Source organism: Schistocerca cancellata, chromosome 5 (genome assembly GCF_023864275.1).
Source record: "Schistocerca cancellata isolate TAMUIC-IGC-003103 chromosome 5, iqSchCanc2.1, whole genome shotgun sequence".
Lineage (NCBI taxonomy): Eukaryota > Metazoa > Arthropoda > Insecta > Orthoptera > Acrididae > Schistocerca > Schistocerca cancellata.
This window is the reverse complement of record NC_064630.1, coordinates 775531441-775555789: the sequence shown is the minus strand read 5'-3', so window position 1 is coordinate 775555789 and position 24349 is coordinate 775531441. Positions and strand designations below refer to the sequence as shown.

The window sequence follows — 24349 nt, the reverse complement described above, 5'->3', positions numbered from 1 at the left end:
TTAAGTCACGTGAGTTCCGGACACTGGCAAGATGCGATGGCAAATAACACTCTTCCCTCACTGTAGCACAAGGATTTGCATGTTGGGGCTTTTTGTTATAAGAACTGTCAGTCTCTTGATTGGTAGTGTCAGAGCAAGCCACATGTATATAATAGTCTGCCATGAACTACAAAGTACAATGAGGTCTGTTAACCCATCATTGTAATTGAAGCTGTATAAGGTATGAACCCCGATAAACCATGGACCTTGCCGTTGGTGGGGAGGTTTGCGTGCCTCAGCGATACAGATGGCCGTACCTTAGGTGCAACCACAACAGAGGGGTATCTGTTGAGAGGCCAGACAAACATGTGCTTCCTGAAGAGGGGCAGCAGCCTTTTCAGTAGTTGCAGGGGCAACAGTCTGGATGATTAACTGATCTGGCCTTGTAACACTAACCAAAATGGCCTTGCTGTGCTGGTACTGCGAACAGCTGAAAGCAAGGGGAAACTACAGCCGTAATTTTTCCCGAGGGCATGCAGCTTTACTGTATGATGAAATGATGATGGCGTCCTCTTGGGTAAAATATTCCGGAGGTAAAATAGTCCCCCATTCGAATCTCCGGGCGGGGACTACTGAAGAGGATGTCGTTATCAGGAGAAAGAAAACTGGCGTTCTATGGATCGGAGCGTAGAATGTCAGATCCCTTAATCGGGCAGGAAGGTTAGAAAATTTAAAAAGGGAAATGAATAGGTTGAAGTTAGATATAGTGGGAATTAGTGAAGTTCGGTAACAGGAGGAACAAGACTTTTGGTCAGGTGAATACAGGGTTATAAATACAAATTCAAATAGGGGTAATGCAGGAGTAGGTTTAATAATGAATAAAAAAATAGGGGTGCGGGTAAGCTACTACAAACAGCATAGTGAACACATTATTGTGGCAAAGATAGAAACGAAGCCCATGCCTACTACAGTAGTACAAGTTTATATGCCAACTAGCTCTGCAGATGATGAAGAAATTGATGAAATGTATGATGAGATAAAAGAAATTATTCAGGTAGTGAAGGGAGAGAAAATTTAATAGTCATGGGTGACTGGAATTAGAGAGTAGGAAAAGGGAGAGAAGGAAACATAGTGGGTGAATATGGATTGGGGGAGAGAAATGAAAGAGGAAGCTGCCTGGTAGGATTTTGCACAGAGCATAACTTAATCATAGCCAACACTTGGTTCAAGAATCTTAAAAGAAGGTTGTATACATGGAAGAATCCTGGAGATACTAGAAGGTATCAGATTATATAATGGCAAGACAGAGATTTAGGAACCAGGTTTTAAATTGTAAGACATTTCCAGGGGCAGATGTGGATTCTGACCACAATCTATTGGTTATGACCTGTAGATTAAAATTGAAGAAACTGCAAAAAGGTGGGAATTTAAGGAGATGGGTCCTGGATAAACTGAAAGAACCAGAGGTTGTACAGAGTTTCAGGGAGAGCATAAGGGAACAATTGACAGAAATGGGGGAAAGAAGTACAGTAGAAGAAGAATGGGTAGCTTTGAGGAATGAAATAGTGAAGGCAGCAGAGGATCAAGTAGGTAAAAAGATGAGGGCTAGTAGAAATCCTTGGGTAACAGAAGAAATATTGAATTTAATCGATGAAAGGAGAAAATATAAAAACGCAGTAAATGAATCAGGCAAAAAGGAATACAAACGTCTCAAAAATGAGATTGACAGGAAATGCAAAATGGCTAAGCAGGCATGGCTAGAGGACAAACTTAAGGATGTAGAGGCTTATCTCACTAGGGGTAAGATAGATGCTGCCTACAGGAAAATTAAAGACACCTTTGGAGAAAAGAGAACCACTTCTATGCATATCAAGAGCTCAGATGGAAACCCAGTTCTAAGCAAAGAAGGGAAAGCAGAAAGGTGGAAGAAGTATATAGAGGGTTTATACAATGGTGATGTACTTGAGGACAATATTATGGAAATGGAAGAGGATGTAGATGAAGATGAAATGGGAGATACGATATTGCATGAAGAGCTTGACAGAGCACTGAAAGACCTGAGTCGAAACAAGGCCCCGGGAGTAGACAACATTCCATTACAACTACTGACGACCTTGGGAGAGCCAGTCCTGACAAAACTCTACCATCTGGTGAGCAAGATGTATGAGACAAGCGAAATACCCTCAGACTTCAAGAAGAATGTAATAATTCCAATCCCAAAGAAAGCAGGTGTTGACAGATGTGAAAATTACCGAACTACCAGTTTAATAAGTCACAGCTGCAAAATACTAATGTGAATTCTTTACAGGCGAATGGAAAAACTGGTAGAAGCCAACCTCGGCGAAGATCAGTTTGGATTCCGCAGAAATGTTGGAACAAGCGAGGCAATACTAACCCTACGACTTATCTTAGAAAATAGATTAAGGAAAGGCTAAGCTACGTTTCTAGCATTTGTAGACTTAGAGAAAGCTTTTAACAATGTTGACTGGAATACTCTCTTTCAAATTCTAAAGGTGGCAGGGGTAAAATACAGGGAGCGAAAGGCTATTTACAATTTGTACAGAAACCAGATGGCAGTTATAAGAGTCGAGGGGGATGAAAGGGAAGCAGCGGTTGGGAAGGGAGTAAGACAGGGTTGTAGCCTGTCCCCGATGTTATTCAATCTGTATATTGAGCAAGCAGTAAAGGAAACAAAAGAAAAATTCGAAGTAGCTATTAAAATCCATTGAGAAGAAATAAAAACTTTGAGGTTCGCCGATGACATTTTAATTCTGTCAGAGACAGCTAAGGACTTGGAAGAGCAGTTGAATGGAAAGGACAGTGTCTTGAAAGGAGGACATAAGATGAACATCAACAAAAGCAAAACGAGGATAAAGGAATGTAGTCGAATTAAGTCGGGTGATGCTGAGGGAATTAGATTAGGAAATGAGGCACTTAAAGTAGTAAAGGTGTTTGGCTATTTGGGGAGCAAAATAACTGATGATGGTCGAAGTAGAGAGGATATAAAATGTAGACTGGCAATGGCAAGGAAAGCGTTTCTGAAGAAGAGAAATTTGTTAACATCGCGTATAGATTTAAGTGTCAGGAAGTCGTTTCTGAAAGTATTTGTATGGAGTGTAGCCATGTATGGAAGTGAAACAGGGACGATAAATAGTTTGGACAAGAAGAGAATAGAAGCTTTCGAAATGTGGTGCTACAGAAGAATGCTGAAGATTAGATGGGTAGACCACATAACTAATGAGGAGGTATTGAATAGAATTGGGGAGAAGAGGAGTTTGTTGCACAACTTGACAAGAAGAAGGGACCGGTTGGTAGGACATGTTCTGAGGCATCAAGGGATCACAAATTTAGCATTGGAGGGCAGCGTGGAAGGTAAAAATCGTAGAGGGAGACCAAGAGATGAATACACTAAGCAGATTCAGAAGGATGTAGGTTGCAGTAAGTACTGGGAGATGAAGAAGCTTGTACAGGATAGAGTAGCATGGAGAGCTGCATCAAACTAGTCTCAGGACTGAAGACAACAACAACAAGGCAAACAGTGTGCTTAAAATACGGAAGAGTTACCACTAATCTGCTTAGGTTACTTAGGAGCTTGGACAGATTAAAGCAGACTTCCGGCACCCACACATTGCAACAAGCTGAAGAAGTCTAACAGTAGGGTTCCATGTAACACCCCCAGAAAGAGAAAGAGAAAGAAAGAGAGAGAGAGAGAGAGAGAGAGAGAGAGAGAGAGACAGTGTTTTTTTTCCCCTTTTCCATCCCCCCCCCTCGAGCTGGTTATGTTGTTTATAGTAACAGAAAATATTGTGAAGAATATGTATTGTGTTTCATAATTTGGCCTCCTCTGATTTAGTAGTGAAAAAAAGTGTGTAAGAATGGACTGAAATAAAACTCGATGGCTTTCTACTAAGTCCCCATTTACAAAGTTAGCCGAGAATATTATGCTTTGTGTACCGTCATAATCCTTTATGCCAAAAAAACATTCTTGTTAGTTGCAACCTTCAATGGCACTTCCAGTGCAACAACCTAAAATGCTATGTATTTTTAATCACGAACTAACAAGAGGGTGGGAGTTCCAGTACCTAAACAAGGCAGATTCACCACTTATGGGCTTGCTTCGGGAGGTCCTTAGGAAAGGATATTTCGATTATCTCCCTTCAAGTGCAAGGGTACATTGTCTATGAGCACATTTGGTTACAAAGACTGCATCTGATGGTGCCAGGCATGACGACAATGTATGATGAACTTGAGCCTGCTGTTAAATGGTACGTCAAACAGTATCAGGGCACTGTAAGCTCTAGTATGTAGGAACCCTATTTTAGCATGTTATAACAGCAGTTCTGGGTAATATGCTAGTGATGACATTCCGTAAAAATGCTTTCCAAAACAAGACTATAGTTGAAGCATGCTACTACATTCACAAACTCTTTGAATAAAATTCAGTATAAGCTTTCAGAGACTAGGCTAAAAAGCAAATGCGTAGTAATCCATTAGATACATGAATATCACATCTACCAACCAGCATCTTCAAAGAATCGACAAAAGAATTTTTAACTAATACGTAAAACTTTTCTCAGTGAAGAAACATCTGGTAAAGGAATGCAATGTGAAAAGTATTCATTTCAAGCCCAAATACTGTATAGAGTCACATTATAGCACCATTTGATTACAGCAGTACAAACCAGGTATTTTCGCATGGATTTAAGAGTGTTTCACAGAATTACAGCTTACCAATAGTTGCTGTCCACTGTTCTCAGATTATGCGTAATGTTTAGTGCCCCATTAGTGTGACGACTCTACATCACTTGTGTGATTTGTTTTTGACATAACCGTATTCCAATATGCATATTAGTAACAGTCAAGAGTAGCACTCTTTTTGACTAATTAGCTCTTGCTGTTGATTTCCACCTCATTACAAAGATATTACTAAAGACCAACCTTAGAATTCAAGAAGAACTGCACCAGTATTCCAAGAAAACGTTTGGGTTGTCATACTAGTTATCTAGGAGAAGTCAGAGAATATAAACTGTACAGATGGTCACCAACTTCAACAACAACTGGATGAGCTATTAAGAGACAAGGAACACAAATGCTATAGGCTTTTTTGTGCCCTATCCTCTTCTGATGAAATGCAGTAAAACAAGAACACCAAAAGTTTGTAAGGCATGGGATTTGAGTACAGTGCTGTTATTAGTCTCCATATTACACCTCTCATCAAACTCACTGTCCTATCCAAGTAACCACATGATATTGACATTTCATATTATTGTTCCATCCTTTACTTCACCTCACCACATCAAATGTCTTTCTCAAATCTACAACAATAAGAATCAAATGGCACAGTTTTTACCATGTGTTCCTATAGTGTGCAATTTTCATGCATACTTTAAAAGGTTGAACTCCAAATCACACAGATAATTGGAAATACAATGTAGTTTTAAGAGTAGTATTGTAAATCTTCAGTTATAACTGCCTCTGGGTGGAGTGGCATGTAGCACAAGTACTGATAACACAATATGGCAGTGATTCCTAACACCATCATAATTGCTGATTCCATCATAATTTAAGTTATTAATTGTCTGAACTAAAAATATCCACACATATAGCAACAACTAAGCGATATGTTATTATTTACTGGCAGTTAGCTAATTCCTAGTCCTCTCAAGTGAAACAGCATTCTAGTATGACTATATAGAATAATGCCTATCAATACAAGAAAACATTGTACCAAACACGGGCAAGAGCAAATAAATTATTTTTAACTGAAAATCCTAGTTCCTTTTTAAATTTGCGATATTTCTTTATTTTTGGAAGGCCATCACTACTACAGTTCCATTTACACTGCAGTAGTGCTAGGTCACCAGAAAGAAGTTAAGCACTAATAAGTTTGCAGTTGTAAGTTCAAACACAAAATGTGTGAATTGATGCTTATTTGCTGAATCAGGCAACATTCAGCACTGCTGTTATGCTTGTATAGTGTAACTGCTAATAAAGTGTGGGTACATTTGCAGTGATTAAATATAAGTTCTCTTTTCCGGAAAGTTAAGTATATATAAGTAACAAAGTATCATACCTAAGAACCAATATGACTTTACTTGGGATATTCCTAAAAATTGTTAGCATATGATCTTCAATAATAGCAATTTCTCTGCGTATTCTTTCTCTCTCTTCCTTAGGCAGTTTGTAGAACTTTTTGGCTGACAGCTGTCCACCTCGTTTATCATAGAATAAACTGAAAACATCCTTCTCTTTAGATTTTGGTTGAGAAATTGGGCGCTGGGCTACTGCGATACAGAACAGACGGTAATTATCTGTAAGGGACAACAAAAACCATAGCCAGAATCACTTGAAATATTTACAGAGATTTTTTCTATATGAAAACCGCTATCATTGGATCATTGTAAGTATATGGTGCGACAAGGCAATCTGTATAGAAAAAAGTAAAGTAAATTTTATGAAAATGGCATAATAAGTGCAGGATTACATTTTTAATTAATGTTTGATGACTAACAGACTATTTGCTGTTAATTAATATCTGGAGTATTCTTGCCAATACATACACCTGTTTGAACTCCAACAATGGAACAAACTGTGTCTATAACTTCATTTCTCTTACAAAATATAAGTGACAATATTAAGTGAAGGAAAGTTGCTGCTCACCATATAGCGGAGAAGCCGAGTAGCAGATAAGCACAACAAAAAGACTTTCACACTTACAGCTTTTGGCCAATGGCCTTCTTCAACAACAGACACACACACACACACACACACACACACACACACACACACACACAAATGCAACTCGCTCACATGAGTGCAGTATCAGACAACTGAAACCAGACTGCGAGTGGCAGCACCAGTGCACCTGCGCAACGGCAGCACCAGTGCACCTGCTCAATTCAGCAGGGAACTTTCCCTGCAATACATCCTGCGTTTCCGTAACTCTCCTCTGTCCTCAACCTTCGTTAGTCGCTGTCCTCACCCGCCCAGCCCCTTCCCTGCTCCCATTCCAACACTACACAGCCATCATTCCACTACCACATCCAGTCTTTCTCTCCTTTTCCTCTCCTCCACCCCCCTTCTCACCTCTCCCCTGACGTCCACCTAACCTGCAGCACTTCACTGTCCACCATCCCCACCAAACTATACCTCCCCCTCCCTGCCCCAGCCTCCTCCTTACCCCCACCCAGTCACCGCTGCCATCATGCACTGGTGCTGCTGCTTGCAGTGTGGTTTCAGATGGTGAGTAACGACTTTCCTTCTCATAATATTGTTACATTCCATCCTGTATTTTCCATTGATAATATAAATGAGTATTTTTTTCCATCAAAGCAAAGATGAAACTTTCCTAAATGAGATTTTAGGCCATTTATAACTTATTTAATAAAATCCTTTAGCAGACTGAAGAAAAGAAAAGATCACAAGGGCCAGATGTTCATCACAGTTAAGAGAATGTAGCCATACACAAACAAAAAATAAAGTAGAACACACACATAACACACACACACACACACACACACACACACACACACACACACACAGAGAGAGAGAGAGAGAGAGAGAGAGAGAGAGAGAGGTATTACATTACTTACATTAAGAAAAGAAATCCACCACTAACATTAATAGTGCACTGTGGAGGGCAGGCAGTTGACTTTGCACGCAGTAATATTTATGGCCAAAAGCAAAACAGATTTTGATTAGTAGGAGATGCTTGACAAGTATGAAATGAAACTAAATAGAAATGCAGATGTGTATACAAATATGACCAAACAAATACAGTAATACAAAAGAAGGTAATGCCAACAAACACTGTGGAATGCTTTAGAAGGGAAAAGACAAACAATGGAAAAAGTTACAAAAGTAAAATAGGTAGCAAAGGAAGGTCACTGCAGCATGAGGCCAAGAAATGAAAAGGGATGGTGACAGAACAAAACAGGATACACAAAAAACCAGTTAAAGAGAATACCAAGGAAGGAGCTACAGAGAAGAAAATAGGAAAGATCAAAACAAGAAAGTATAAAAAATTCTAAAACAATATGAAAAATGTAATATAGCAATGAAGGAGAGGGAAGAAATGACAAATGCAAAATAGAAAAGATGGCATGGTAAGGGTAGGTCAATAAAGACAGAACGAAGAAATTAAATCGACAGGAATGAGACTACAAAGTAAATTGTGGAATTGTGGAAAGTGTGTAAGAGTGTAAAGAAGCGGCAGAAACAATAACCCAGCAGGGTCTTGTCTTATACAATCAGAAGTTCAGTGTTATGGCTACCTCAGTCAGGACAGAACTGTCAAATAAAGAAGAAATTTGAAAGCAAGCATCACTCTCCATCATTGATGTCAAAAGCAGAAATCAGCATGGGAGTTTCAATTGGGCAGAGTCATCAGTCTGTGAAATGTAAATATCACAGAGAAACATTTCAGCTTGTGCTTGACATGTTATGAAGACAGTGCATACAAAACTAGTGCATACAAAACTAGGGTTATAGGCAAGAATAAGGAGGTACTAGACCATTCGGGATGTCTCCGTCTTATCTGCATGTGTCTAAAACTAAAAACTAAACTCCGTCCGAACAGGCCACAAAAGCCCAATGGTACCGACCGGCCGCCGTGTCATCCTCAGCCCACAGGTGTAACTCGATGTGGACATGGAGGGGCATGTGGTCAGCACACCACTCTCCCAGCCATATGTCAGTTTACGAGACAGGAACCACTACTTCTCAATCAAGTAGCTCCTCAGTTTGCCTAGCAAGGGCTGAGTGCAGCCCACTTGCCAACTGCACTCGGCATACCCGATGGTCACCCATCCAAGTGCTAGCCTAGTCCGACAGAACCTAACCTCAGTGATCAGACAGGAACTGGTGTTACCACTGTGGGAAAGCCGTTGGCATCTGCATGTGTCTAGCAAATCATAAATCTGCACTCTCAGTTTTGACTTTATCCAAAAGAACAACAAAGGCGTGTGTCAATGATTCTATGCCATCTGCAGGAACCTAAACTGTGGCATGCAAGGAACAGTCTTTTTTTGCAAAATCCACACATTCCTCTTGCTAGGGCTGGGCAATGAATTTGGTTAACTGGTGAATAGGCTGCAGATTTTGACTAGTGTGTTACCCTTGTTTTTAACCAATTTTATCATACAAGGCAAATAAGCTGTTTAGTGGATGAAAGGCAGTGTGGCAGACATCGGAAGCTGTGTGTTCTAATTAGCTTTACACGTCATACAGAGAAAATGACAGACTGATGTTTATCCAGTTTAATAAATCCTTCTTGCAAAATTACTTTATGTAAGAGTACAACTGTTACACTTATAATCAGAGAACAAATTAATTTTAGATATGCCAAAACACACATGTGCATGCGCCCCCCCTCCCCCGCCCCCCCAAACACACACACACACACACACACACACACACACACACACACACACACACACACTGTGATACCTTAAGTATTTCAAATTTTTAAGAAGTAAAAACATTTTTAAAATTACGTTAGTTTTGTGCTTCACTCAACAACAGAGTGCTTCACCAAGCAAAGACATTCTTGATTAACAGTGTACTGCTCTTCACTATCAAGCACAGTAGAATCAAAGTCTGTGTTGCTCAGATATTTTGGCAGATACACTGAAGTTCATTTCACTTATGCTATTTGCAAAATATTTACAATGTTCAATCATTAGGGAAACATTCCACGTGGAAAAAAATATATCTAAAAAGAAAGATGATGAGACTTACCAAACAAAAGTGCTGGCAGGTCGATAGACACACATCTCCTTCCCTCTTTCCTGACGAGGCAACCGTTGGTTGCGAAAGCTAGAATTTTGTGTGTATGTTTGTGTTTGTTTGTGTGTCTGTCGACCTGCCAGCACTTTCATTTGGTAAGTCACATCATCTTTGTTTTTAGGTATATATATATATATATTTACAATGTTCAATCATTAGGGAAACATTCCACGTGGAAAAAAATATATCTAAAAAGAAAGATGATGAGACTTACCAAACAAAAGTGCTGGCAGGTCGATAGACACACATCTCCTTCCCTCTTTCCTGACGAGGCAACCGTTGGTTGCGAAAGCTAGAATTTTGTGTGTATGTGTGTGTTTGTATGTGTGTCTATCGACCTGCCAGCGCTTTTGTTTGGTAATATATTCCCATGTGGAATGTTTCCCTCTATTATATATATATATATATATATATGAATATAATAGAGGGAAACATTCCACGTGGGAAAAATATATTTAAAAAGAAAGATGATGAGACTTACCCAACAAAAGCGCTGGCAGGTCGATAGACACACAAATAAACACAAACATACACACAAAACTCAAGCTTTCGCAACAAACTGTTGCCTCTCCTTCCCTCTTTCCTGATGAGGCAACAGTTTGTTGCGAAAGCTTGAGTTTTGTGTGTATGTTTGTGTTTATTTGTGTGTCTATCGACCTGCCAGCGCTTTTGTTGGGTAAGTCTCATCATCTTTCTTTTTAAATATATATATATATATATATATATATATATATATATATATATATATATATATATATATATATAATAGAGGGAAACATTCCACATGGGAAAGATATATTAAAAACAAAGATTCCATGACTTACCAAACGGGAAAGCGCTGGTAGATAGGCACAATAAAAAAACACAAACACACACACAAAATTTCGAGCTTTCGCAACCCCCGGTTGCTTCGTCAGGAAAGAGGAAAGGAGAGGGAAAGATAAAAGGACGTGGGTTTTAAGGGAGAGGGTAAGGAGTCATTCCAATCCCGGGAGCGGAAAGACTTACCTTAGGGGGAAAAAAGGACGGGTATACACTTGCACACACACACATATCCATCCACACATATACAGACACAAGCAGACATATTCAAAGGCCCACGTGGAATGTTTCCCTCTGCATCTCTTTCCTGATGAAGCAACCGTTGGTTGCGAAAGCTTGAATTTTGTGTGTATGTTTGTGTGTCTATCGAGCTGCCAGCGCTTTCGTTTGGTAAGTCACATCATCTTTGTATTATATATAGAGGGAAACATTCCACGTGGGAAAAATATATCTAAAAACAAAGATGATGAGACTTACCAAACAAAAGCGCTGGCAGGTCGATACACACACAAACAAACACAAACATACACACAAAATTCTAGCTTTCGCACCCACGGTTGCTTCATCAGGAAAGAGGGAAGGAGAGGGAAAGACGAAAGGATGTGGGTTTTAAGGGAGAGGGTAAGGAGTCATTCCAATCCCGGGAGCGGAAAGACTTACCTTAGGGGGAAAAAAGGACAGGTATACACTCGCACACACACCCATATCCAACCACACATACACAGACACAAGCAGACATTTCTGTTCTGTAATATATATATATATTATTATTATTAGTCGTAAAGCTCCCAACATGGAAGACGCTAAGTAAAGATGGTTCACTTCTGGGGCTTCTTATTCTTCTTGTTTGCCCACCAGGTCTTCATTCTTTGCGAGAATTCGGCTTTTCTTTCTTCGCTCCATTTTGTTCCAGTTCTCGGCGCTTTTGTCTCTGGTTTGACCTCCCATTTGTCAACTTTAAGTTTGAAATTGTTTCTTTTGTTCATGTCTTCAGTAGTAATGTTGGCTAATTCCATATATGTGTGGATGGATATATGTGTGTGTGCGCGAGTGTATACCCGTCCTTTTTTCCCCCTAAGGTAAGTCTTTCCGCTCCCGGGACTGGAATGACTCCTTACCCTCTCCCTTAAAACCCACATCCTTTCGTCTTTCCCTCTCCTTCCCTCTTTCCTGATGAGGCAACAGTTTGTTGCGAAAGCTTGAATTTTGTGTGTATGTTTGTGTTTGTTTGTGTGTCTGTCGACCTGCCAGCACTTTCATTTGGTAAGTCACATCATCTTTGTTTTTAGGTATATATATATATATATATTACATCTACAAGGGTTTGATTACCCTAAGGAGAATGCCATCAAATTCATAAAGAGTAGCAGAACTAATTGAAAACTTTCTTTATTAAAAATAAACTGCATAGCTCCATTTTAAAATGGATTTGGTATCTGCATCTCAGTTATTAATAAAGTTACAAAAACGCACTAGTCATAACATTTTATGCCTATTGTAACTACTCGTTAAAGGGACAATATTTTTATCAATATCTTTCACATAATGAAAAGTGTCTACAGTGAAAGTGATTCCTCATCTTTTAATTAAGATTTGAGGAAGCAATACCACCTTGAGACAATGTTAAGAGCTGTTTGAGTTCCGTCACTTCCTTTCAACTGGAAGAAGTCGGAGATTGATTGAAGCAGCATGAAACTTCTGCTTCCAGGAAAACCACTACATAACTAGGTCTTCCGCAGACTGTAATGGTCACATGAATCCTGTTGCTAGGGTGCTAAATCAATCTGTTCTATAATAATAGATTGTTCAGTGGCACATCAGACAAATTACAAATGTGATGATCTGTGGTGTCACTGTATACAACATGTGATCCTGAAGGCAATCCAAACAGTAACTGCTATGTTACGGTGGCTTCAAAGCTTGGGGTACTGACCCATGCCAAACTTCTCTAGGAATATGTTTGCTACACCACACAAAAACTTAAATTCATAGCTGTTTCTCATGTAACTATTAGTGATATTCTACTACATCACTTTGTTGAAGTGGTGTGTTGCACAAGCATTTCTGAACCAACGAATGATGATCGACACTATAAAAAGTTTTATTTTCATGATGAATTAGTATAATCTACTGTTTGGATGTACATTTTATTTATGTGCTTGAATTATGGAATGGATGGATGCAGTATACCTGCAAGCCAGGATGATGATAGACATCGTACCACTTTCATTGTATCTGCTGGTTGGGTGGTTTATTCTGTGTCATCAGGTCTGCCTTGGAGGCAGGGTGCGAACCAACAAGGAAGAGCAACTGTGACACTGCCTACGACATCATGGGGATGTTATATAGTGACCCAACTGATCCTTATCAATGTATCTGTGATGTTCTGAATAAGAAGCAACTTCATAATCCCTGATCATTGTAAACAAGAGTACCCTATAACTTTATAATGTCTTGTCATTGTAAACATGAGTACAATATACAATAAGTTGTTTACGAGAGCATCTTATTTATTTTGAGAAGTGGATATTGGACTGAACTCTTAACTTCCAGCAGTAACTGCAGCACTTCGAGACACAACATCCTATTAGAAGATATTAGCAAGTGTGCAGAAATAATAAGATGAGCAGGCCTGAATAACAGGAAGTCTAGCTCCCGATTAGATTTCACTTTGCCCATTTGCAATTGTGTACTAGGGATCTGCAACCACTTGAAATTGATTGCAGGGTGGATTTCTGTCAAGTATCTCAGCTCATGGCATTTGCAATTGTGTACTAGGGATCTGCATCCACTTGAAATTGATTGCAGGGTGGATTTCTGTCAAGTATCTCAGCTCACTGTTGTCACTGCCTAGTATTCAAGAATAGGTCATACCAATGTCAGTAACCTTCTGGATCAACTGTCGATTGTATCTAGATGTAATTCCTACTTTTTTGAATAGTTGAGGATAAAATATACATGCAAAATTAAGCCATGTCTTGCTGAAGGAGTGTGTAAAGTTGATCTGCGAAGAGAAAAATTTACTAAAAGCAACTGACTGCAAGCTGTAGGTATATAACCAACTAAAAATGTTGACATGTTTGATACATTTCAGATCTCCCTTGTGAAAATCGCTACGGTCCTAAATATTAAAAAGAAATATTCTTACAGAAACGTAACAGTGCAATGTTACAGCTAATTTACATGCTGTGTTTGCATGGATAAAGCAGCAAGAATTAGACTATGTACTGAGTCTCAAATGTTGACGGAGTGACAGTATGATGCACACATTCTTTCAATTGTTTTGCCTTATGTGTTAGACAAGGAGAAGTTTTTGAGAGTGAGTGTTCCAGGAGTGCTAAATTTCCTGAAGACACAAAGAAACTTATCTACATGTTAAAATGAACTGCCTTGTGTAAATACCTTGGCAGCATAATGAAAGTGATGATGGAGACACAAAGGAACACAGCTGTACACATGATTGAGTCACTGACAAAATGTGAGAAGAAATAACACAGTTAAAAATTCAGCATATAAAAATGGCTGGAATGGATAGCTGACAATAAACTGGACTAGATTTTTAACAAAATACGCCGAAATATAAACTTTTCCATCATATAAAGCTAATGAAAGATGTTCTAGACATTTTGTCCCAATTGGCATTGGGATTGCCAATACTTTGAGGAGAGGACACTTCAAATTGCCCACCTCAAACACAAGTATTTCTATTGCTACATCAATGACACATTTGTGGTATGGCAACACAGTATATGAGCTCTGGATGAGTTACTGGACTACCTACACTGCATCCAACAAAACATAAATTTGAGAATGAAAAAGACTGGAATTAACACTTTGCTTTCCTGAAAATATTCTTAACGAAGAAGGCAAATGGTACACTAGGCCATGGAGTTTATTGCAGAAGACCCACATGGACCTATATCTGCATCCAATTAGTTGTCATTGTACAACACAGCAGCAAATAACAATAACCATCCTTGTTCACAGGTGCCACCTGTGATGAGGATAGTCTCCCAGTAGAGCGACTGCACATTTGCATCATAGTTCATTGAGATTTGGCATAAAGCTAAAATATGTGAAAAAGGATCTATTTTCAGAAAATTCCTTTGCTGATGAGGTAAACAAAATCATCCCAGACAGAGAACCTGGAAACAAAGGGACAAACATTTGGCTGCAGTATATTGTATGCTTTATCATTTATGTTATGTTCCTTAGAAAGGTAGTCTGAATAACAGAGGCCGAAAAACTTAAATGTGCTCTCCTACACTTACATAAAGAGACAGAGTATGTAAATAGTCAATTATGAACCTATGAGTATGTCACTGAAACATTCCAAAATTATAGGTGCCAAAAATATGTATGCAACTTTTTGCACCCAAGCCCATGTCTAACATTTGATATTCTAATACTTAAAAGTAATATTAGTAGCCAGGTTGAGTTTTGTGACATGCATTGTTTATGGAAGCTAGGCCTTCTTTACATGGGTCTATTTTTTAAGTTCTTTGTATCAAAAGGGAAAGTCAATCTGGAAAACTTCAAATTACAGGACAAGTCTGACCAGTGCTTACCTTTAGGAGGCAAAAATTTTATTACTGCTGATAGACACATATACAAGTACACAACACTATCATAGCTTTTCAGACCACTGTCATGAGCTGTGCTGCATGCAATGTGGCTTAGAGGCATTGGCTGGTGTGTTGGGGTCATCAGTTCAAACCCAACCAGCAGCAATTATTCATAATTTAGTATTTATCATTTCTGGAAGGTTCTCAAAATTTCTCATGTTTGTAATGTTTGCATATTTTGGAATATTCAATGTATGTAAAACTAGTAGCATTCTCTGTCCAGGATTTCAGTTCTATTATGCCTCTATGTTAGTTTTTCTAATAAATGTACTTTCAGTGCTAAGTGTCGTACTTCAGTGACAACCCTGATTTTGGATTTGGACTTGATTGTGGTTATGGCACGATACTGTTTGGGGGTGCTGCAGAACATCAACATCTACAGTAGGTACAGCGAAAGCAGTCGCCTACACTAACAGCAACCAGAATATAAGCAGCGCCTCATTCCCAAAGTCTGTATATTCAGGAGACTAATGGGTTTCAAAACAGCAGCGTTTTGTGGAGACACTTGTCAGGACCCAACAAAATGGCTGAAAGGAATCGACGAAGTCACTAAATACAACATGTGGGATGAGAAGATCTGTTTGGCAAATGTTATTTTGACAGCACATCCCAAAAGTGGTTTGAGAACAATGAAAAGAAGCTCAATAGTAGGGACAAATTCCAGGCCTACGAAGAAAATATTTGGAAACGCATAAAAGATAACAGTTCTGATGGTCTATACGGTCCCAACAGCAGATGTTTTATACCGCATTAAGCATTTATAGGAGTTATTAATAGGACTTGGAAGAATTACTGGGAAATGGTAGTTTGTAGAGATTTCAATACAGACTTCATCTTGCTTAGTTCTCATCGAGGACACCTAGAATTAAGATGTCCAGCTTTGACTTGACAAGTATAGCTGCATTTCCAACAGGAACAGAAGAACATAGTGCAACAACAATTCATAATTTATTTCTACATTCATATGTCTTCAGTGAAAAAGATGTGAGCCCCATAATAAATGGTCTATCTGGCCATTGTGGTCAAATGGCAGCAATAACACACTCCCACCAATTAGGTTTAACTAAGAAAGGAAAAGAAGAATTTTGAAGAAGTGTAAATGCTGTGTTAGTTACACTATTCAGAGAGAATTTACAGGAAGAAAGATGGGAGGAAATTCACCAAGGACACTGCAGATGAGCAACTTAATTCTTTCCTAAAAAATTCTTATAACATTATGAATCCAGTTTTCCTTTACAACTGGCCAGGAAAGTTTACAGTGGAAGCTAAGAAAAATGGATGGCTATCATCTTGTGCTACAAAGAGACAGCTTTGTTTAATGCAAATGACTAGCTCTAATCATGACTTAAAAATCCCCTATAAGCAGTATTGCATTATTCTTCAGCACATCTCCAAAAAGGGAAAAACCGTTTACTGCAATACATACTCCACCACCTGACATCAGTTATACCACCTCATCTGATAGAGAGATCCAAAAATCATTAGTTCATTAAAAAGTAGTAAGTCTTCTTGGTTATTATAGTATCTCAGCCAAAGTACTCTAATCTTGGGCTGACTTGGTAATATAATCAGTCAATGAGTCAAACAGTTTTTTATGAAACTTTGAAGTACATAGTAGTACAAAAGTGGAGATAAGCAACTGACTAATTATACAACGATCGTACTCCTTCCTGTATTCTCAAAATTTTTAAGAATGTAGTTCACAATATGTAGTAACCAAAACCAACCGCGGGAACGCCTTGGGCTGCGGATCAGAGCCGCCAGGCAGGGAAGCCGCCGGCGGTGGAGCACACACCACCGGGTAAACACAAGGACGAGTCAGACAACAGACCAACGACAACCGACAACAACCAGCAACAACCGACACAACAAGGAAGAGATAAACAACGGAGGCTTGTAGAAACCATAACACCAAACTCCAACAGTAAATCCACTCGGAACCAGAGCCAGGCAAATGTCAACAACGAGCAACAACCAGAACGCAGTACCGCCGAGATAGAGACGCAATCCAGTGCAAGTACCAGACTGACTGGACTAGGGCAGAGTGGGTCCCTATATACAAAACCAGAGGGAGTGGCTATTGGCGGCTGTCTGCACGTGGCGTAGCGGTGGCGCCCTCGCTGCGCGAGAGCCGCTGCGTGGAATAGCCGCCGCGAACGCGGAGCCCTCTATGGGCTGGCCACGTCCATTTGTTCTCACGCGTGTTCGACTTCTGCGGCGGTAGGTACTAGACAATAGAATACTGAAACATCTTTGTGAGAATAATCTTCTAACAACAGTTCAGTCTGGCTTTTGCATAGGATATATATTGAAAATGCACTATGTGACCTCACAAACTCAATTCTTTTTAAAAGCACAAAAATTACCCTTTCGGAATTTTCTGTGATTGTCAAAACCTTTGACAGCCTAGATCATAAAATTCTGAAGGGAAACTAAAATTGATTGGCCTTAAAGGTCTTCCTCTTGCCTGGGTGAAGTCATGTCTTAACCATAGAAAACAGATGGCCACAGTATCAAATGATATAGCAGGTATATGATTAATTGAGAGTGGGGAACCATCAAATATTGTGTGTTTCAAGTTCAGTGCTTGGCATGCTCCTGTTTTTGGTGTTGTGATGGCCTTTCGCCACACATCTGACTTAACAGTTCTGAACATCCCTATTTCAATATGGCCGTCTGCTAAGACAGCAAATTACTTCCTTCGTGTATTAACTTCTGTTCCAAGCTGTCAACCCTACCATGTGACCACATACCTACATACAACAGTTGCAGGACAACAACTTGGTTCCCAAGAAGGCTTCCACTGACCTAGCTTCACTCTGAGTCTTTACCTTTTCCTTGCAGTGTCAACATTGGCTTCTGCTCTGCACCCAAGTCACAACTAGCACAACACGTGATTATGTGCCTTATACTGAGCTGCTTATCATGAAGTTTCAAGACACACCCACACCGTCTCTAGATCTGCTACACAGCCGGGCATGTAAATCAATGTTTTACATCCCATCTTTGGGGAGAGATGATTAATTCCATGCCTTACATAAAAAATATCAGTGCCATGCCAGAGATACTCACGGACGAGGTTGTGTCTTTGTTCAGTGTTATGCCTTATTTCACAATTAGTAGGTAAACATTCCTACAATGGTGACATGCCAATAAACTCAGCTAACTTAATTTTCTATTTTGCCATGTTGTTGACTGCCTCATCCGTTAGCACTCGTTTCAACTCCTGCACATGTGCACAACGCATTAGCAACTTCCGTTTACATGCTACAGATACTAGTGTGCTTCGCATCACAAGCTGTTTCTTTTGCATGTGTTTTATCATCTATTGTGCAACCTAGCAACCATAGCTTCTACCACCAATTCCTTGCCGCACAGGGCTACTGCTTCAGCACCACACAACATCATCGCCGAGCTGACTATGCGCCTCATGGAACAGGAATGCTGCAATGCTGACCAGCAAGCATAACTCTCTGTGATGTGACCTCTGTGCCCTAGCCCACGGTGCCAGATTCCATGCTGATGCCCGCAGCAGCCCCTGCTTCTGTCACTGCTGCTGCCGCTGTTACTCTCAGCCTTGATGCACTGACACATGATCCCTTCATCCGGCCTTGTCATGGCTCACCTGCGGCCCTCCAATCTGTGGGAGCCACTTCCGTGATTTTCCTCAGCTGATGCCATCCTCAGTGGCTGCAGCATCACCCAGACACCATCAAGTTTGCTATGGTGATCAGCCACCAAGAGGCAACATATGCAACTGAGGTTTGCGACATCATTTCATCACCTCCAGCCGCCGACCACTATGAGACACTCTGATGCCACTTCATGATGCAACTCGTGTCATAAGAAATGCATCATGTCCCCATCTCCCTTTCCCCTTGAGCAGTTTGGGAACCAGTAATCCTTGCAATTCCTAAGCCACCTCTGAAGCCTGATAGACATACCTATGGTCTCCGACAGCTTCTATATGACATTCGGCTGGTTCACCTCCCAGCCCTGACTTCTATATAACATTTGGCTGGCTCACCTACCAGTCCCGATACAAACAGCAGTGGCATCACATGTCAACCTTCCCCTCATTGATGCTGCCAGCCCCACTGACAGTGTGCATGAGACACTGGTCTTCCTGCCTGTGACTGCTGCATGCCACTGTCACCCTCGCTCGGTGCAGTCTGCTGGCTGTCACTCTCAAGGCACCCTGCCATAAGCTCGCCCTCACCGTTCACTGGGCTGATAATAACATTACCAAGTGCTTCCCTCATTGCCAGCCCGCAGCACAGCACAGTGCCACACTACAGGACAGCAGGCAACAATGGCCTGCCTCGATTCAGCCCACCACTGTCTGCACAGCCCCTTCCATCAGCATGACGGCGGCTACTGCTGCCACTGCTCTAGCTGCCCTGCCGATAACCTCACAACACAGCCGTCCTCTGTTGGTACCACAAGCATTTTGGCTAGGATGCTGCAAATCGCAGGGAGCCCTGCTCTTAGCACCCAAAATGCCAATGGCCACCGGGGTTAGGGGTACAAGGCTGTTGCTCAGCATCCCAGTACCAGTTCATCCTGATGCCAACTCCAACACACCATTCCTTATCGACAATGGTGCCAAGTTGTTTATCTTCCTGCACTGGCTTGTACAGGACCTTGCACCATCTCAGCCATCCTCCTGACAACAGTGCAAAGCTCCACCATTGCCATCTACAGCACACATTCCTGAGTCCTTGACCTCAGCCTGAAACAGGACCATCGCTGACATCACTGAGCCCACTACTGCAGAGGGGTTTCATGATGTTGCCAGCCAGCACGTCATTGGCAGCAATGACGGGAAAGATGTAAAACAGGTGGTGTACTCTGGCCGTACACTGGCACCTAGCGCAATTTCCTGCTCCCACATACCTGTCCAGTGAGCCTTGTGAGGCAGGTTATTGAAATGTTCACAACACTTATATCACCCCCGACCACCATCTTCAGCTGGCCAAAGTCCTTACTACTGCACAAACTCAAGATCACGAAGGCTGTGTTTGTCGAACTGCTCGCCATCAGCATGCTACTTTGAGAACCCTGCTGGCGCCTGTCCTTCACCTTGCCAAGAAGGACGGCTCTTTGTGCCCATATGGCAATTACCAGAAGCTAAATGCCTGTACCATCCCATCCTTCCCAGTTACAAGAACACACTGGTTGGGGCTACAATTTTCAGCAAAAATGACAGTACCAAGGCTTTCTCCAACATTTGGGCTGCACTCGAGGGCAGACTGCATCATCAAGTCCTTTGGGCTCTATGAGAGCACCTTTATGACCTAAGGCCTTGCATAATGCTGCCCCAAACATGACAGCATTTCTTGGATGGTGTCTTGCCAGACTTGCCCTGCTGTTTCATCTACTTGGACAACACTTTTGCTGTGTTTGCGATGCCCAAGGAACACCGCAAGAATCTCTGCAGTATTTTTGAACACCTTCAGGATGCCAGGCACCATCATCAACACAGCAAAGTCATTCTTGCTGCCAGTGAGGTGGTATTCCTGGGCCATGTCATCTCCACCAACGGCTAATACCCTGCTCAACAAATGAAATTCCCATGTCCAGAGACATTCAAGGACCTGTGTCGCTTCCTCAGCATGTTAAACTTCTTCTGGTGCCATCTGAGAGATGCTGTTGTTACACAGGAGCCACTCACCGCCACCCTCCATTGCACCAAAACAGAGGACAATAGGATGACGCCATGGATGTCCCAAATGGCATACAGTTTCTCTGTTGACAAGAATGAAAGTGTGGTGACCTCTCACCGCACATCTGTCTCTGCAGTGCTGTAAATCCCTAGCTCGCTACAGCTGTCCACTAAGGCAGTGAGATTCCTCCTTCGTGCATTTACTTCTGCTTCAAGCTGTCAATCCTGCCATGAGATAAGATACTTGCCTCCTGCAGTCACTGCCTACCAGTACACTGCCTACCAGTACAGGACAATTGCTCAGTTCATAGTGAGGCTTCTACTGACCTAGCCTCACTCTGGGACCTCACCTTTTCCTCACAGCGGCGACACCAGCTTCTATTCTACACCCACGTTGCAACTGACATGTCATGTGGCAACCTGCTTTGAGCTGAGAAGCATCTCAGGAAGTTTCAAGACGTAACCACGCCATCTCTATGCCTTCTACACAGCTGTGCATGTAAATCGGTGTTTCATGTCAGGTCTTCTACACGAGATGATAAATTCCACACCTTACATCGAAAAATAATGGTGTCATTCGGGTGATACTTGGCGACAAAGTTGCAAATTTGTTCAGTGTCCACAGTTCCTATTGCATTATGCATTTCACTAGAGTCACCACACCGGCAAGTGACTTTCTTCAGCATCTGTAAATTTATAGTTAATTTTGTAGGTTAGGTAGGGACACATTCCTACTGTGTAGACTCTTCAAAAACTGTAATGTTTGCTTATGACACAAGTATATTGATAATAGGTCCAAACTTATCCATAGCAGACACGACCAGGAGAACAATGGAACAGGCTTTCAATTGATTCACAGTAAACACCTCAACCCTTAATCTTGCAAAAACTCACATTATGCAATTCCCAACAAACAATAACAGAATTCGTGTACCAGAAGTAGAGCTCAATGGGAACACACTGGATGAGGCCCTATGTGTGAAGTTCATGAATATCCAGATGGTTAATAAACTGGGTGATTAAATTCTGCCTGCTTTACACTCAGATGTCTCTCTTTCTGCACTGACCTGCAAACAAGATTGCTTCATACTTTATATACTTTCACTCTCTCTGTTCTGTCCTAAGGCACAATCTTCTGCAGCATTTACAGGTATGGTGAAAAAAGTGTTTATTCTATAGAAGCATGCAATAAGAACACTGTGTAAAAATGATAACCAAACATGGGATTAATAGTGTGCTTCCAGGTGTTCTGCCCAGTTGTTGTTTCCATTTTATGCACAATATTTCAATGATCAACCCAGCCATCTTCTACAGGTGCTGTGAGTTCTGCTTTTATGTGTACTTGCTACTTGGGCTCCAACCAGTCTGGAGTATACATAACAGCAAAACTCACAGCACCTTAAGATGATAGCTGGGTCAGTTCTCGAAATATTGTGCATAAAATGGAAAGAACAGCTTGCCAGAACACCCACAAGCACATAACTAATCCAACGCAGCTTAGAAAATTTGAGAGATCAGACCTAGGGAGTCTTACACTTACATGTTAATATACATACTCCCTAATGCTATTAGTAACAGGAGAGAATTTTTGATGCACCCGTAAACAGAATGAAGTAGAGAAAGTCCACATTGTTGGGACGGTGGCACTACCTTAACTCCCAACCCAAAAAGTTTTCTTGCCTTGGATGATCTTTTACTTCCAAAGCTCAGATCTTTTGTGCATAGGGCAGCACGATACAATTTTGCTTTCCAGCACTCCAAACAAGCCAACTGGGGACATCTTGCACATGAGTTGTTGCTCTGATGTTGGTTCCAGGCACTGTTTTGAAACACTGCAGTACCTCTTCATTAAATTTCAGTTCTTCACTTCCTTTATCAGCCCTTTTGGTTGAAAACTTGCTCAATCCTCTCAGGTGATGATCCACAGTCCTTAAAAATGTTCATTTCTGGTGGGGAAAAGTTCAGCAACCATCTTCTCACGCCCCAGCACTGCATCCCACTGTTCTGCAACCACTGTGAATGTCAGCTAGGCTGCTGTTTCTATATCCATTCAGGTGACTCTACCAGCCACTAGTCAACACCCATGCAGAGCTAGTTGCAAGAATTTTTTATGCCATGACAATCATTCGCAACATACCTGAAATTTTTGAGTGGGTGTGCCAATGACTTCTTACATTATGTCAACTTTGTAGTGATGCTTGAGTCAGGAATTATGAACATTTTCTGTACAAAAATTTGACTTGAAATAAAAGTGTGTCTAAAATTTGATTTCTGTTTGCTTTTTCATAGTATTAGTTCATACTTACTGATCGTTGGAATAAAAATTCATTTACGCTTCCTACAGATTAGCAGGAACTGAAACACATGGTCTACAGATTTCATTATTAACAACTCTGCACCTTAACAATACCTCATGCTGATTACCTTACTGCAGAGCTGTTTTTAGACTGCAGCTTATTTCCACAAATTAATGGCATTATGGTACTTTTGGCATAATTTATTTAACAGTCAAGCTTTACTCAGTAACCAATACAGAAAATTTGCGGTGAACATAACCAGTAATGGACACGAATTTAAAATTAGCCCACCTTCGACTATTTGGCTGGAGTGATTACTTTCAACTAACTTATTTAGTAATTGTACTTTTTAACATAACAAATACAAGCTGGGGGAAATTAATTGAAATTCGGATGGTTCTGGGAACTTATTATTGACTGGCATTGTTTCATGGTTGTAGCTCCACAACAGTGCATTTCCAGCCACCAGTTATCTGAAAATGATTTATAGATTTGATGTTCCCTAGCCTGCTCTGACATTATTAGATTGTTTTCTCCACTCTGTAGATAGCTGCAATTCTCTGCCTAGACCTGATACAATATGAACTGTACAAACTGAAGCCAAATTAATGTGTAAATAATGTTCTTGAATTAATGTGACAAATGTTTTAATATGAGGAAAAGAAAATAGAAACTGAAAAATGTTTGTAATGGAACAAAGGCCATTTGCCATAGACTGTAACTGTCTGGGACATTGTGCCATGAAGAATACAATAAATGAATAATTTTAGTTGCTAAGAGTGAGGAAGTTTTCTATAATAAAAGTAAAATTATATAGACCTTTCCACAGACTGTTGCACCCCACAGATGTATTACAATTATTTAATTTTTTCAACTTGTAATAAATTTCAATTTTTAATTGAAAGTTGTGCATTTACTAATACTTTCCATTTTTATTTATTTAAAAAAACTGATTCTTACTCACAAGATAGTTAAATTTAAACTTTCCTCAAACTGCATGGTAATGTATGTAGTATTTCCAACTTTCAAGGGGCAGTATAATTTACTAAAATGGAAAAAAATATCATACAGTGTGAATTTTCTATCATAGAGAGGCAATGTGTTTTAAATTACATTGTGCTGAGTGAACTGTGGTAGATAATTTTCATAATTAGAAGTGAGAGAGCTTACTCTGT

General features: G+C 40.5%; 1 protein-coding gene across 1 annotated transcript in view; it reads right to left on the bottom strand.

The window, feature by feature from the left end:
* The window catches only part of LOC126187750 (uncharacterized aarF domain-containing protein kinase 5), a 175207-nt gene that overhangs the window by 25879 nt on the left and 124979 nt on the right, over positions 1-24349 (bottom strand). The gene's annotated exons all lie outside the window — the stretch shown is intronic.